Source organism: Triticum urartu, unplaced genomic scaffold, assembly GCF_056163025.1.
Source record: "Triticum urartu cultivar PI428250 unplaced genomic scaffold, HENAU_Tu73 scaffold1281, whole genome shotgun sequence".
Taxonomy (NCBI): domain Eukaryota; kingdom Viridiplantae; phylum Streptophyta; class Magnoliopsida; order Poales; family Poaceae; genus Triticum; species Triticum urartu.
The window spans coordinates 12,591-25,915 of NW_028259748.1; the positions used below are offsets into that span (position 1 = coordinate 12,591).

A 13,325-nucleotide genomic window follows, 5' to 3' on the forward strand; every position below is an offset into this window, starting at 1 on the left:
TTACTTTAGGATTTAGATAGCCCCTCTGGTCTGTAAAAAAAATCTTTTCTTACCATGCTAATAGCGCCTGAACCAAATGTATTTATTTTGATTAGGATCCTATTCTACGGTTACGACTACAATAATAATTATTTACTTTGCAAGGACGTAAGTGTGTCAGACTGCTAAATTGTTTTATTATTCCTACAATATAAACTAGGGGATATAGGGGGTAACACTGTCCCTATAAATTCCTTTTTTCCTTTTCTTTTTTGTCCAGAATTGAACAAAAAAGAAATTATGGAAGATGTTTTCTTCCCCCATTAAGTCCGAGCCATAGAGTAAGAGTGAGATGAGTTTTCCAAATTCATCATAGACTTTCCCTATGGCTTGATAGAAGTAAGCAGCAAAGAGTCGTAACTTAAAGAAAAAAACGGACAGGGCCGACAGATTTACCTGATGTAAAGAAGATCCTAAAAGTCTCTGATTAGTCGACTCTCTCCATTTAACACTTTCCTCTCTCTCCTTTTTTCCACTGACTCAATTCTAGTTTATTAGATTCTTGTTTAAAAGAATGCAAAAAGTTCAATAGAACTAAGAACACATAAAAAATAGCATAGAGGATCAAGGCCATTACCAAAAGTTCCTCCCAAGGATCCTATATCCTATTGGGTATCTGTTCCCCGCCTTTTCCCGCTAGGATCGGAAATCTTATATTTTCCATATCCATATACCGTTGAATCCTTGGGGTTCCAGAATCCGCCTATTTTACTAGTCTTCGGAAACGGAAAACCCTGAACCAAGAAGAGTTGGATATGTTATGTAGGGTATGTTTTTTTTTATTAATTTTATTTTGAGCTCTCAAGATATCGATATATACATATACAATCTCTACATAATGTCTCTCTCTCTATCTCTATATATTATATATATAATATGTACATTATGCAGTAGACCCATAATGGGAAATCCAAGTGGCTAATTTTTGAATTAAATAAAAAGCCCTTTTAACTCAGTGGTAGAGTAATGCCATGGTAAGGCATAAGTCATCGGTTCAAATCCGATAAAGGGCTTTTTAAATTAGTGGTAGAGTAATCTCGTGCTAAGACGTAAGTCGTTGGTTCGAATCTGATAGAGTACTTTTCTACTAAATTGATTCACTTTTTTTCTTTGTTTTTGAAACTTTCTCTATATTTTTAGAGAATTTTATGACTTAGTGCGGGATGGATGCATTTTTGGTATGAACACTAATGAAGCACGGAGAATTAATCTATAACGATCAACTAAAAAAAATCCTAGATGAAAACATAACAGAAAAGTTGGAAAAACTCTTTGCTTTGGATCTATTTATACTTTTCGAGTATATTGACAATTCCAAAAAACTGCTCATACTATGATTATAGTATAATCACGAGCGGTTGTATATGGCCCTATCGTCTAGTGATGCCCCTATCGTCTAGTGGTTCAGGACATCTCTCTTTCAAGGAGGCAGCGGGGATTCGACTTCCCCTGGGGGTAGGGAGTATTATGAAAGGAGGTTAATCATAGATTAGCAAAAACCCTAGAATAAATTCTTCCTGGGTCGATGCCCGAGTGGTTAATGGGGACGGACTGTAAATTCGTTGACAATGTCTACGCTGGTTCAAATCCAGCTCGGCCCAAACCAAAAATCTAGGGCTTCGTGAGTATGAACTAAATCCTTTTGTTTTTCTTCCATAAAATAAAATGTCTGATCTATAGAAATAAAAGATAAAGAAAAAAGGGAAATTTTTTTTTCTAATCCATATCTCTCTCATTCCTTTCTTACAAACAAAAGAGTTTTTCTTATTGAAGGCTGGATTATTATCCATTTTTAGTGATAAAAAATCACGACATACTAGTTATGTCACTCTCACTATACCCACGTATAAATAATATGTGGGTATGTAGTATATGATTCGTCTATTTCTTAGAGTACGAAAGACGAATCGAATCTTCTTATGGTTCTATTTAAGAATGGGTATGCCATACACCCCGCGGGGATTGTAGTTCAATTGGTCAGAGCACCGCCCTGTCAAGGCGGAAGCTGCGGGTTCGAGCCCCGTCAGTCCCGAACTAGGGTTCAATGAATGGAGAAATTGATATTTCCTTTTTCCATGAAAAAAAGGGGCAGGGAGCAAGATCAAATACCCACAGGGCACCCTTACTTCACTTTTTTATTTTGCATCTCTCATTAAAGAGGGAGGGAGGGCATATAGGAATTTTTTTTTCACTACTCCCAATCGATAAAGAAAGACACACATACGATATGTGGATTAGTAGAATTTAGGATATTATATTACTCTATCTTTCTTTATGATGATACCATCCTCATCTTAATTTCCTATTCCACTCTTATGGAATAGAGTACCGGTATTTTACCGGAATCCATACATAAATCGTATTCCCTTTTTATTTCAGACCTCTTTTCCCCATCTCACTTCTACTGCTTATTTGGATGTCTATGTGACCCATAGAAAGTGAAAGTTGGTCATATAATACATACATAATTGTATGTATAACTATAAGAAAAAGGAAGGGAAATTGTATAAGATTAAGAAAGTATAAGATTAAGAAAGCTCGTGGGTTAGAGATATAGAAAAGAAAAAGTAGAAAAGGATTAAAAAAGAGGGAATTCCTAATCCAATCAAAAAACCCATTTTGGTCTTAGTGTGGATAGAGGATCTTCCTATGTTATACTATATAACTCTCATCCGTGAAATATAACTCTCATCCATGAATTGATTTGATAGATCCGATATTCATAATATTGAATTGATTCAGTATTATCAGAATGCAAGCCCTACCCTTGAATTTACAAGATACCCCTTTTTCCTCTCCATGGGATTACATCCCGAGTTATTGTGAAAATAAAAAATAAAGAGGTTATGGAAGTCAATATTCTCGCATTTATTGCTACTGCACTGTTCATTCTAGTTCCTACTTCTTTTTTACTTATTATTTATGTAAAAACAGTCAGCCAAAATAATTAATTGGAATTCCAATTAATCATTGAAGAAATTAAAAAGGGATTAAATAAAAAAAATCCAAGTCTTAAATGAAAGGATCTGGTTGGAATCTTAAAGTGTGGTAGAAAGAACTACATATAGTTTTTTCTACGACACTTTAGATTCTTTCTATTATATTATCTTTGAATCTACATAGAATAGATTAGTAGATTGAAATAGTTAAGTAGTCTAATTCAATTTCTTTTTTCATTGCATCCACTTAATTTCAATCAGGTCAAAATAAAAAAATCTAAGACAATTCTTGACCAAAGAATCCATGGAAGGAAAGAAAAATAATATGAAGAATAGACTATAGTAAAAAGTAAAAGGAAATGGAAAATGTGTGATATGCCGTGAATAGTTCCGTGGAAGAAAGTCTAATTTTCTTATGTATAGAACTTTTTTTAACCATTCGTCATTTCTAGTAGAAATTCTGAATTGGTATAATGGCTCTTTCTTACATTACAACTTACAATACAAGAGTTTCTTACAGGAGTGAAACAAAACTAAAGAAAAAGATTAAAGAATAACGTTTGACAAAATGATTAATGCAAAATGATCCATTAAAGAAAAGAATTGATACAACAATTTGATTACTTAATCAATTAGTAGTATCCCTAGAGTCCACTCCTTCCCCATACTACTAGTGAAAGAGAAAATGTAAAGACTACCATTAAAGCAGCCCAAGCGAGACTTACTATATCCATCTAAATTATGTCTCCTATTTCTATGAAGGGATTATTCTACTATTGATCAATAATCATAGTGGAATCAAGGGTACAGAGTCAAAAAGGGATTCCGCCCTAAGGCCATGGATCAATCAGTTCAAGGAATTTACTCCTAACAAATTCTTATAGGAATTCTGGTAGAATTAGAGAGCATTAAAAATACGAGATACTATAGCCCTTTTTTCCTTAAAAAAGAAAGAGTACGGGAATGATGTCCTGAATAGAAGAAGCGGGAATAGGAAGATTTTTTATTCCTTTTGTTACTCTTTTTTTTTTTTTTAAGCAAAGGACGCCCGAATATACCATAAAATTATCGATAGATAAATATTTATTGGATACCTACCTTACCTAATGTTTATTTTTGACCTAAACCCTGCAGCCTTGCTTTGTATCATTCTATGAAAGAATGAAGAGATTTTATCCATAATACAACTCCTAAATTGATTTTTGATCGACCTATTTAATCTGATTCTCGTTAGAATTAAGTAGTCCTTACTTTAGTGTATGTAGGTAACATAAGATGTACGATAAAAAAATGTATAATAATTAGTAAGTCTTGATATTCTTTCGTGGAGTCCCTTCTTGAATCTTAGATTGAAAAAAAAAAAGAATGCCCCTTAGGGACCTTTCTTTGGATACCAAGATTTCTGACATCTTATCCTCGTATTTTAAAATTATCAAATCGAATCTCAATTAAGAACCAATTCAAATTCATATAATAAAAGAATAAGGAAACACTACCTCACCCCTATTGATAACCATTTTGGCCACTACCGTCAAAACAAACCCTAACCCTAGTTTGAGGATAGAACTATGGTATGGTTTCTCTAAACCCAGTATCGGCAGGCCCAGTTACTCTCTTGCCCGAACTTATGCGAAGTAAAAATTTATCGAATTCGATCAGCACTATAAAAAAAACCTAAGTATTTTATTGATCAGGCGGCACCCAGATTTGAACTGGGGATAAAGGATTTGCAGTCCCCTGCCTTACCGCTTGGCCATGCCGCCAAAAAATCCGATCAAAAATCTAGAAAACAGCAAGTATTCATCCACGTTTTCTTACGAAAAGCCCCTTTTATTTTGAATATAATTCTACTTACTTTTTTCCAATCTTTTTCAAAAAATCTATTCCTGCTTTTTTTGATCCAGTTTCTATTATTCTCCTCGATAGATTCTATCTTAAAACATACATTGTTAACACAATAAAACTTCCCATTTCTTTCTATTGAGATGAAAAAGAAGAAAAAGTGGATTTCTATTCACAGGCTGCAAAATTCAGAATAAATTGGAACCGTTAACTAGAATTCTCTTTTTTTTATTGCAGTAGTGAACTACTCTTAAATCGGTATTATCTCCCCCCCCTTCAATGGCATAATAAAATATTATGGCTTTATGCTTAATCCGTGTATAGGTAAACTTTAGGTCCGAACAGCATTATTATCCAAAGATCCCCTTTATGTACATATCTCTATGGGGAATCATGCTTTAATTTTTCAAAGTATTAAATTAAATATCTTGAATAAAAAAAGGAAATTTGCTCTGATATAGAGTATAACCTGACTATCTTGGCGTACCCAAGTGAAATTACGATAAAAGAAAAGCATGGATATGGGGAGAGGTGGATAACTAGATTGGCATGTACTTAAAAAAGGGACTTACTTTATTTTAGAATTCCACAATGAAATACTGAATTTTCTAGCAATTATACTACTCCGATCCGAAATAAAAAAGAACCCTCAAATTATTTTGAGAAATTAAAGTAAGCACGCTATTCTAAATCGAAGTAAAGTCAAACTTTCTAGTATATTATATTACGGCTTTATTACATTCATAGAAAGGAGATAAAATGAGAAATCTTTGCCATCCAATCTGATTAGAATATCATAACATAAAGTATAAGTGGCAGAATTTTTTTTGTAGGAATGTTTTATCAATTCATTTTCATTTCATTTGTACCCCTGGCAAACTCGAACTTTCGTCCAAATGGTCTCTATTCATATGTATGAAATACATATATGAAATACGTATGTGGAGTTCCCTAGAATTTCATGTGATTCAGTAAACAGAATATAGATTCCATGATTGCTAGATCGATCCATAGGGATTGATGAAGAGTGAGCTGATAATGGAATTTTTCTTTGATAAACAGGAAACTTAAGATTAAGATGCTCCGGAATGGAAACGAGGGAATGTCCACAATACCCGGATTTAGTCAGATCCAATTCGAGGGATTTTGTAGGTTCATTAATCAAGCCTTGGCAGAAGAACTTGACAAGTTTCCAACAATTAAAGATCCAGATCACGAAATTGCATTTCAATTATTTGCGAAAGGATATCAACTGCTAGAACCCTCGATAAAAGAAAGAGATGCTGTGTATGAATCACTCACCTATTCTTCCGAATTATATGTATCTGCGAGATTAATTTTTGGTTTCGATGTGCAAAAGCAAACCATTTCTATCGGAAACATTCCTATAATGAATTCCTTAGGAACCTTTATTATAAATGGAATATACCGAATTGTGATCAATCAAATATTGCTAAGTCCTGGTATTTACTACCGCTCGGAATTAGATCATAAGGGAATTTCTATCTACACTGGCACTATAATATCAGATTGGGGGGGGAGATCGGAATTAGCAATTGATAAAAAAGAAAGGATATGGGCTCGCGTGAGTAGAAAACAAAAGATATCTATTCTAGTTCTATCATCAGCTATGGGTTCGAATCTAAGAGAAATTCTGGATAATGTTTCCTACCCTGAAATTTTCTTGTCTTTCCCGAATGCTAAAGAGAAGAAGAGGATTGAGTCAAAAGAAAAAGCTATTTTGGAGTTTTATCAACAATTTGCTTGTGTAGGTGGGGACCTGGTATTTTCGGAGTCCTTATGCGAGGAATTACAAAAGAAATTTTTTCAACAAAAATGTGAATTAGGAAGGATTGGTCGACGAAATATGAATCGGAGACTTAATCTTGATATTCCTCAGAACAATACATTCTTGTTACCACGAGATGTATTGGCCGCTACGGATCATTTGATTGGAATGAAATTTGGAACGGGTATACTTGACGATGACGATATGAATCACTTGAAAAATAAACGTATTCGTTCGGTTGCGGATCTGTTACAAGATCAATTCGGATTGGCTCTTGGTCGTTTACAACATGCAGTTCAAAAAACTATTCGTAGAGTATTCATACGTCAATCGAAACCGACTCCCCAAACTTTGGTAACTCCAACTTCAACTTCAATTTTATTAATAACTACTTATGAGACCTTTTTTGGCACATACCCGTTATCTCAAGTTTTTGATCAAACGAATCCATTGACACAAACTGTTCATGGGCGAAAAGTGAGTTGTTTAGGTCCTGGAGGGTTGACGGGGAGAACCGCAAGTTTTCGGAGCCGAGATATTCATCCGAGTCACTATGGGCGTATTTGTCCAATTGACACGTCTGAAGGAATCAATGTTGGACTTACTGGATCCTTAACAATTCATGCGAGAATTGATCACTTGTGGGGATCCATAGAGAGTCCGTTTTATGAAATATCTGCTGAGAAAGCAAAAGAAAAAAAAGAGAGACAGGTGGTTTATCTATCACCAAATAGAGATGAATATTATATGATAGCAGCAGGAAATTCTTTGTCCTTGAATCAAGGTATTCAGGAAGAACAGGTTGTTCCGGCTAGATACCGTCAAGAATTCTTGACTATTGCATGGGAACAGATTCATGTTAGAAGTATTTTTCCTTTCCAATATTTTTCTATTGGGGGTTCTCTCATTCCTTTTATTGAGCACAATGATGCGAATCGGGCTTTAATGAGTTCTAATATGCAGCGCCAAGCAGTTCCGCTTTCTCGGTCCGAGAAATGCATTGTTGGAACTGGATTGGAACGCCAAACAGCTCTAGATTCGAGGGTTTCCATTATAGCCGAACGCGAGGGAAAGATCATTTCTACTGATAGTCATAAGATACTTTTATCAAGTAGTGGGAAGACTATAAGTATTCCTTTAGTTAACCACCGTCGCTCTAACAAAAATACTTGTATGCACCAAAAACCCCGGGTTCCACGGGGTAAATCCATTAAAAAAGGACAAATTTTAGCAGAAGGAGCTGCTACAATTGGGGGCGAACTTGCTTTAGGAAAAAACGTATTAGTAGCTTATATGCCATGGGAAGGTTACAATTTTGAAGACGCAGTACTAATTAGCGAACGTTTGGTATATGAAGATATTTATACCTCTTTTCACATCCGGAAATATGAAATTCAGACGGATACGACAAGCCAGGGCTCCGCTGAAAAAATCACTAAAGAAATACCACATCTAGAAGAACATTTACTCCGCAATTTGGACAGAAATGGAGTTGTTAGGTTGGGATCCTGGGTAGAAACTGGTGATATTTTAGTAGGTAAATTAACGCCTCAGATAGCGAGCGAATCATCTTATATCGCGGAAGCTGGATTATTACGGGCCATATTTGGCCTTGAGGTTTCCACTTCAAAAGAAACTTCTCTGAAATTACCTATAGGTGGAAGAGGGCGCGTTATCGATGTGAAATGGATCCAAAGGGACCCGCTCGACATAATGGTTCGTGTATATATTTTACAGAAACGTGAAATCAAAGTTGGGGATAAAGTAGCCGGAAGACATGGGAATAAAGGGATCATTTCCAAAATTTTGCCTAGGCAAGATATGCCCTATTTGCAAGATGGAACACCCGTTGATATGGTCTTCAATCCCTTAGGAGTACCCTCCCGAATGAATGTGGGACAAATATTTGAAAGCTCGCTCGGATTAGCGGGGGATCTGCTAAAGAAACATTATAGAATAGCACCCTTTGATGAGAGATATGAGCAAGAGGCTTCAAGAAAACTTGTGTTTTCAGAATTATATGAAGCCAGTAAAGAAACAAAAAATCCATGGGTATTTGAACCCGAGTACCCGGGAAAAAGCAGAATATTTGATGGAAGAACAGGCGACCCCTTTGAGCAACCTGTTCTAATAGGGAAGTCCTATATCTTAAAATTAATTCATCAAGTTGATGAGAAAATTCATGGGCGTTCTACTGGGCCCTACTCACTTGTTACACAACAACCGGTTAGAGGAAGAGCCAAGCAAGGGGGACAACGAGTAGGAGAAATGGAAGTTTGGGCTTTAGAAGGATTTGGTGTTGCTCATATTTTACAAGAGATACTTACTTATAAATCTGACCATCTTATAGCTCGCCAAGAAATACTTAATGCTACGATCTGGGGAAAAAGAATACCTAATCATGAGGATCCTCCAGAATCTTTTCGAGTGCTCGTTCGAGAACTACGATCTTTGGCTCTAGAACTGAATCATTTCCTTGTATCTGAAAAGAACTTCCAGGTTAATAGGGAGGAAGTTTGATCGGAATAAATATAAATTCTTTTCTTATTTCTATTTTATGATTGACCAATATAAACATCAACAACTTCAAATTGGACTCGTTTCCCCTCAACAAATAAAGGCTTGGGCTAACAAAAACCTACCTAATGGAGAAGTCGTTGGCGAAGTCACAAGGCCCTCTACTTTTCATTATAAAACCGATAAACCAGAAAAAGATGGATTGTTTTGCGAAAGAATCTTTGGACCCATAAAAAGCGGGATTTGCGCTTGTGGCAATTCTCGAGCGAGCGGAGCTGAAAACGAAGACGAAAGATTTTGCCAAAAATGCGGGGTCGAATTTGTGGATTCTCGGATACGAAGATATCAAATGGGATACATCAAACTCGCATGTCCCGTGACTCATGTGTGGTATTTGAAAGGTCTTCCTAGTTATATCGCGAATCTTTTAGATAAACCTCTTAAGAAGTTGGAGGGCCTAGTATACGGCGATTTCTCTTTTGCTAGGCCCAGCACTAAAAAACCCACTTTTTTACGATTACGAGGTTTATTCGAAGAGGAAATTGCATCCTGTAACCACAGCATTTCTCCCTTTTTTTCTACCCCAGGCTTTGCAACATTTCGAAATCGGGAAATTGCGACAGGAGCAGGTGCTATTAGAGAACAATTAGCAGATTTGGATTTGCGAATTATTATAGAGAATTCTTTGGTCGAATGGAAGGAATTAGAAGACGAGGGGTATAGTGGAGATGAGTGGGAAGATAGAAAAAGACGAATAAGAAAAGTTTTTTTGATTAGACGCATGCAATTGGCGAAACATTTTATTCAAACAAATGTAGAACCAGAATGGATGGTTTTGTGCTTATTACCGGTTCTTCCTCCCGAATTGAGACCTATTGTTTATAGGTCTGGAGATAAAGTAGTGACTTCAGACATTAATGAACTTTATAAGAGAGTTATCCGTCGGAACAACAATCTTGCCTATCTATTAAAAAGAAGTGAATTAGCGCCAGCAGATTTAGTAATGTGCCAGGAAAAATTGGTACAAGAAGCCGTGGATACACTTCTTGATAGTGGGTCCCGCGGGCAACCGACGAGGGATGGTCACAATAAAGTATACAAATCACTTTCAGATGTAATTGAAGGTAAAGAGGGAAGGTTTCGCGAGACTCTGCTTGGGAAACGGGTCGATTACTCGGGGCGTTCTGTCATTGTTGTGGGTCCTTCGCTTTCATTACATCAATGTGGATTACCTCTAGAGATAGCAATAAAGCTTTTTCAGCTATTTGTAATTCGCGATTTAATCACGAAACGCGCCACTTCTAATGTAAGGATTGCTAAAAGGAAAATTTGGGAAAAAGAACCCATTGTATGGGAAATACTTCAAGAAGTTATGCGGGGACATCCTGTACTGTTAAATAGAGCACCTACCCTGCATAGATTAGGCATACAGGCCTTTCAACCCACTTTAGTAGAGGGGCGTACTATTTCTTTACACCCATTAGTGTGTAAGGGTTTCAATGCGGACTTTGATGGAGATCAAATGGCTGTTCATCTACCTTTATCCTTGGAAGCTCAGGCAGAAGCCCGTTTACTTATGTTTTCTCATATGAATCTCTTATCTCCCGCTATTGGGGATCCTATTTGCGTACCAACCCAAGACATGCTTATCGGGCTTTATGTATTAACGATTGGAAAGCGTCGAGGTATTTGTGCAAATAGATATAATAGTTGCAGAAACTACCCAAATCTAAAAGTAAATTACAATAATAATAATAATTTTAAATATAGGAAAGATAAAGAACCCCATTTTTCTAGTTCTTATGATGCACTGGGAGCTTATAGACAAAAACTAATCAGTTTAGATAGTCCCTTGTGGCTACGATGGAACCTGGATCAACGCGTCATTGGGTCAAGAGAAGTTCCGATTGAAGTTCAATATGAATCTTTGGGGACTTATCATGAGATTTATGCCCACTATCTAATAATGGGAAATAGAAAAAAAGAAATTCGTTCGATATACATTCGAACCACTCTTGGTCATATTTCTTTTTATAGAGAAATAGAGGAAGCCATACAAGGATTTAGTCAGGCCTATTCATACACTACCTAAACAAGAAAGTTAGATTCGGCGATGCCCCTCCCCTTTCGGGGGGCATTCCGATTTCCCTAGTATCATCATTATTTGCCACGCGAATCCAGATTGAGATTGAGGCAATTAAGTTAATTAAATTTTCGAATCACTGACTCAGGCCCATTGTCGAATCCTACTCAGCAATTGTCGAATCCTACTCAGCCGAAAAGGGGGTACTTATGTATGGCGGAACGGGCCAATCTGGTCTTTCATAATAAAGAGATAGACGGAACTGGTATGAAACGACTTATTAGCAGATTAATAGATCATTTTGGAATGGGATATACATCCCATATACTGGATCAACTAAAGACTCTGGGCTTCCATCAAGCCACTACTACATCGATTTCGTTAGGAATCGAGGATCTTTTAACAATACCCTCTAAGGGATGGTTAGTCCAAGACGCGGAACAACAGAGTTTTCTTTTGGAGAAACACTATTATTATGGGGCTGTACACGCGGTAGAAAAATTACGCCAATCTGTTGAGATATGGTATGCGACAAGTGAATATTTGAAACAAGAAATGAATTCAAATTTTCGGATAACGGATCCTTCTAATCCAGTCTATCTAATGTCTTTTTCAGGAGCCAGAGGAAATGCATCTCAAGTACACCAATTAGTAGGTATGAGAGGATTAATGTCGGACCCTCAAGGACAAATGATTGATTTACCTATTCAAAGCAATTTACGCGAGGGACTTTCTTTGACAGAATATATAATTTCCTGCTATGGAGCCCGCAAAGGGGTTGTAGATACTGCTGTGCGAACAGCAGATGCTGGATATCTTACACGTAGACTTGTTGAAGTAGTTCAACATATTATTGTGCGTAGAAGAGATTGTGGTACTATCCGAGGTATTTCTGTAAGTCCTCAAAATGGGATGACGGAAAAACTTTTTGTCCAAACACTAATTGGTCGTGTATTAGCAGACGATATATATATCGGTTCACGATGCATTGCCGCGCGAAATCAAGATATTGGAATTGGATTAGTCAATCGATTCATAACTGCCTTTCGAGCACAACCATTTCGAGCACAACCAATATATATTAGAACCCCCTTTACTTGCCGAAGCACTTCTTGGATCTGTCAATTATGCTATGGCCGGAGTCCTACTCATAGTGATCTGGTCGAATTGGGAGAAGCCGTAGGTATTATTGCAGGTCAATCAATTGGGGAGCCAGGGACTCAACTAACATTAAGAACTTTTCATACTGGCGGAGTATTCACAGGGGGTACTGCCGACCTTGTACGATCCCCTTCGAATGGAAAAATAAAATTCAATGAGAATTTGGTTCACCCCACACGTACCCGTCATGGGCAGCCTGCTTTTCTATGTTATATAGACTTGCATGTAACTATTCAGAGTCAAGATATTCTATATAGTGTGAATATTCCCTCAAAAAGCTTGATTCTAGTGCAAAATGATCAATATGTAAAATCCGAACAAGTAATTGCGGAGATTCGTGCCGGAACGTCCACTTTACATTTTAAAGAAAGGGTACAAAAGCATATTTATTCTGAATCAGACGGCGAAATGCACTGGAGTACTGATGTTTACCATGCGCCCGAATATCAATATGGTAATCTTCGCCGATTACCAAAAACAAGCCATTTATGGATATTGTCAGTAAGTATGTGCAGATCCAGTATAGCGTCTTTTTCACTCCACAAGGATCAAGATCAAATGAATACTTATGGTAAAAAAGATAGGGAAATTCTTGATTATTCAACGTCGGATCGAATCATGTCCAATGGCCATTGGAATTTTATCTATCCTTCTATTTTTCAAGATAATTCAGATTTGTTGGCGAAAAAGCGAAGAAATAGGTTCGTCATTCCATTACAATATCATCAAGAACAAGAGAAAGAACTAATATCCTGTTTTGGGATTTCGATTGAAATCCCCCTTATGGGTGTTTTACGTAGAAATACTATTTTTGCTTATTTTGACGATCCCCGATACAGAAAAGATAAAAAGGGTTCAGGAATTGTTAAATTTAGATATAGGACCCTAGAAGAAGAATATAGGACTCGAGCGGAAGACTCAGAAGAGGAATATGAGACCCTAGAAGACGAATACA

The 13,325-nt window shown here is 36.6% G+C and overlaps 1 non-coding gene across 1 annotated transcript; it reads left to right on the forward strand.

Annotated features, from left to right (window-relative positions):
• Nucleotides 1–980: 980 nt before the first annotated feature.
• Nucleotides 981–1,052, forward strand: TRNAT-GGU (transfer RNA threonine (anticodon GGU)). The gene has a single exon. It is a non-coding gene; the product is annotated as a tRNA-Thr (tRNA).
• Nucleotides 1,053–13,325: the final 12,273 nt, after the last annotated feature.